Raw genomic sequence first — 4808 nt, 5'->3', positions numbered from 1 at the left:
ATAGGTCAAGCAAGAGCCCTAATAAGATTAATGAAATCTCTAACAATTAAGTCAGTGGATAAATAGTATACCGTTAATTTTAGAGTAGGTTCTGCTATATCTTCTGGTATACTAAATATCCTAATGATATTTAGTAATATCCCCTTTTATGTTTTTAATAGCGGCACCCCCTTTTTTTATTCTATTATGGATATAGATAGGATAGGCATAAAGCTTGATAATATCGATAACCTATTTATCTAAGGGGATATTAAGGTTCCGATTATTAGGAAATAGGGACATCTATAGTGGACTCTTAATGCTATAGATACTGCAGCCTTCCATCTATCGTCACAGGAGATATATTAGCTATACCATCGATTTAGGCACCCCTCTATTAATAGGCTTACTAAATTGCTTTAATAAGCCGAGTATAATAATAATATTGACCGTAATATTATCGAGAAGATCACCTATATATGCTATTAATGCCAGATGAATGCAAAGGCACTTAGCCGATTTAAATTCACGCTTAATGATGATGATACTAGCTAATTTAACTACGAAATTATCGTCGATATCCTTTATATTAATAATCAGCTGGTATTATATATTGTGGATGCCACGATAAGCTTCTAGGCAGTTAGATTTCTTAATCTATAAAGGCAGAAGGCCTATAATATTTAGAATGCCCTTAAGGAATACTAGATCGATATATACCTCGGCCCGCTAGATTAAATTATTTATGATACCGGTCTAAATTTCGCCTCCGCTGAATTCCATTATAATGCCCGGCTTCTATCTATTAATGTGGATGAAATCCCTATAGAGGCTTATAATAGTATTAGTAAAGTCGAGAGATATTACGCCTTTCTATGCCGAGCCTATACCATCATCAATAATAAAGTAGGCGACCTAATAATAAAGGAATAGAAATTATAGCTCGCTATAAAGGCTATTAATAACTCTACTAGACCCAATAGTCTAGTACCTATATTATTAGTCTTTAGAGCGTACCCTTGACTTATAGATAATTCACCCCCTAGCTTATTAGTATTATAATGCGCCTTAACATTATGAAAGGCCACTAATAAAGCTAGGAAATGCCTCGCTAAGCGATAGGTTTATAATGCCCTCGCCCAACGGAATAGCCTAAATATATAGCCTATCTACTGATTACCCCTATAGTTAGATATATAGGTATAGAGAGAAAAGGGTGGATGGCATAGGCTATACCGGCTAATTAGCCTCGATGGTGAGACTTATATTATATAGATGCCATATAGCCCGGCCAAGTTCCGGTTAACGGTTGTTAAGCCTTATAACCACGACCTTAATAATAATCCTACTGCCGCTAATCCCGCTACTAACGATCTTAAAGATATTATCTATACTAAAGGCCCGGCCCGCCCCGGCAGGCTAGAAGTCAGGATATTGGCTGCACCCGCACCTCCAGCCGCGATAATACCTACAGTCGAGACATTATCGATAAGACCTATAGCCGCAATATTATTGCCGACCCCTAATAGACTACCTGCAGCCGAAATATTATCGTTGCTAACCTTTAACCTAGCTAGGATACTAGCGTTACGGCTAGTGTTACTATTACTATCACTAGTAAGAGTGGTATCTAATGTTATAATTAATAAAGACTAAGAAGAGGCTCTTATTAATGCAATAGCTTCTAATACCGTTATTAATACCTTTTTCCTAACCGCTAAAGAGTATGCCGACCTATAGCTTATTAGTTAATTATATTAGGAAGGAAAGATTATAACCCCTAAAGCCCCTTTCGAATAGTCTGACTATATAGAGGTAGAAGTATTATAGGCCCGCAATATTTTCCGATTTATTACCTTTAATATCAATAAATATAGAGCCTAACACTTATTTAATTTACGTATAGTATAAGAGATTAAGGGTAAAGGCATAGATATACTATATGAGAAATCACGACTCGTTATATAAGATTATAGTAATAATAAAAAGCAATTGATATTGACTTAGTCCCCTATAATCTAATGGGCTAGTTAACGGTTACTAATATTATTAGCCCTATCACTATAGCGGTCTTACGGCCTCTTCCTTTAGATATAGGATATTATACAGGCTTATATGTAGTTATTAACTACCCTTAATCGGTCGATTATCGCTAAATTACCTAAGCAAATAGCTTACTAATATCCTGATAATACTATTATAGAAGTGGTGAAGCTATTATACGGAATAGCTAAGGTAGGCACCTACTAGTGGGCGATATACTTCCGGCACTATCGCGAGAAGCTAGGCATGACTACTTTGACCTACAACCCTTATTTGCTGATATCTGCTGGCAACAACCATACTAGCGATACTAACCGTACTAACGTTCCTAACTATACTGACGATACTAGTATATGCTTCGGTATCGTGGGTATACAGACTAACGATACCTTTGGCCTAAGTGATGATGCCTTCTTCTAACGGGAGGAATTAAAGCTTACTAAGGCAGGCTTTAACGCTAAGCCTAAGATAAGGCTATCGCCAATTGCGCCCCTAATATTTAACGGGTGTATACTAATGGTCACTTCCGACGGTATAATAACATTATACCAGAAAGGTCAAAATAAAAAGATCATAACTATCGATAAGAATACGCCTATAGCCTAGCGTAACTACATCGAGCAATACGCTTGCGGTGCTTATATAGCTATAGTCTGCCAGCCTGAGGCGTCTTTTGACCTATTTATCGCGGCATAATACTAGCAACCTGACCCTAAGGATATCGCGAGGTTAAATAAGCGCCTTAAATAGCAACGCGATAACTAGGACCGTAGCTTACGGTACATCAATTTAGCCCTTAATATAGCTAAGATCTTTGTATTTATTGACGGATCCTTTGCCAACAATAAAGATTTAAGCTCTTAGATTAGTTACATAATTATACTAGGGAACGAGGAAGATACAGCAGATAATACCTTCAACCTAGTAGGTAATATCGTTACTTATAGCTCTACAAAAAGTAAGCGTATAATACGCAGCGCACTCGCTTCAGAGCTGTATAGCATAGTGTAAGGGGTCGATATCGCATACGCAATAGGTATGACCCTTAATATGATTACCAGCAGGCTGGGATTGCAGAAGATCCCTATAGTTATATATATGGATTCGTTTTTGCTATACGAATGCCTTATCAAGCTAGGTACTACTAAGGAAAAGAGGCTTATAATAGATATTATAACCCTACGATAGTTATATAAGCGCCGGGAGACTTATAAGATCTATTAGATCAATAGGAATAATAATCTTGCCGATGTAATAACTAAAGGAACGCCTAATAAAGCCCTTAAGACCTTTATCGACCAAAATTAGGCTGTTATACGTATGGAAGGGTGGGTGAAAAGGACAGTTAATGTCTGACTGCATTTGGCTATAATTGGTGATATCATAGGTAGCAAATATGTGGATTTTCTTATATTCAATGTTATGTGCATTTGCTGCTTTTACTGCGTTTACTACTGCCCCTTTTTGCCCCTTTATTTTGGCTGCGATATTCAATATACCGGCTGTACGGTATAATGCCGGCCGCGATAGCATTATCGGCGGTATAACCTGCCGAAACCGCGCCGCACTTTCTTTTCTATATATGCACCTTACATCCTGGCGATTCCGATATTTGCTTCTATAAAAAGAGAAGCTGCCAGTATCGGAATCGCTATTGTAAGGTACCCAATTAGGCATATTGCGACAAGTATGCCGCGCACACCCGTTGGGCATGATGTAGCTACTTTTGCCCCTATGCCCCTGAGCCCGGTAGGGCACGCGGGCAGCCCGGCCCGACTGCGCCGATGCACGTGACAGCGGCACACGCACAAAAAGGCCACATCGTATAATTACCCTCTTTTGCTTCCTTTCTTCCTTCTTAGATAGTCATATCATAAGTAAAGTAATAAAATCCTTTGCTTTATGACCATACGGTACATCTTACCACGCGCGCAACCCTACGGTGAACTGGGTACCCCGAGTTTATATCAACACTTTATCTAGGATCGGTTTAAACTTAATATAATAATTAAATATGCCTTAGTATAGTAAGAGGCTGGAAGCTTTTGCCTTATCGAAGAGATTAATAAAGTCTTAAAGCTTAAGTAGTAGGGTCTATAGCTAGGCTAAGGGGGGAACTAAATTCTAATAATGCAAAAGTATAATACAAAAGATACATATAAACTCCTATAGGCTTATAGGGAAGAAAAAAGTCGAATTATCTTAGGTATATACCACTTATTATAGTATACTATAAAAGACCGATCTAAAAATATTAATTATAGCGGGTCTAAAGGATTAAAAGGTCGATTCTTTAATAAAAAGGCTACTAATAGCTCTAATTCTTAATTAGCGCTACTTTATTTGCAGTTCGATATTATAGTGCTCTATTTAAGGCAGCCCTAGGATAATATTATAGGCCAAGCCCGGGATAATATATAGTATTACGGCTAATAGCTATCTATTGATATCAATATCAATATAAATAGTATAGGTAATCGAGGAGGTAGCCTATTACTCTTCCGATCAACTCTTTATATTTACTATAGTCTTAAGTTTCTTATAAGACAATAGATAAATAAGCTAGAGTCTTAACCTTTAAACGGTTCTTTCGCTTATCGCACTATAGTAATTATAACTAGAGTTAATTAAGGTATTAATAAAGGTAGAATTATTATATAATATTAGGACTAAAAAGGGGTATCTATCTATACGGTCCTTAATATTATTAATCTCTTTTATATAATAGTCCTATTGTAATTTAGCTAAAGGCTAGGTGCGTTTTTTAAGCCTTCTTATAAGACTTA

Source organism: Ustilaginoidea virens, chromosome 2 (assembly GCF_000687475.1).
Source record: "Ustilaginoidea virens chromosome 2, complete sequence".
Taxonomy (NCBI): Eukaryota; Fungi; Ascomycota; class Sordariomycetes; order Hypocreales; family Clavicipitaceae; genus Ustilaginoidea; species Ustilaginoidea virens.
The sequence above is the reverse complement of the archived record's forward strand: the minus strand, read 5'-3'. Positions refer to the sequence as shown.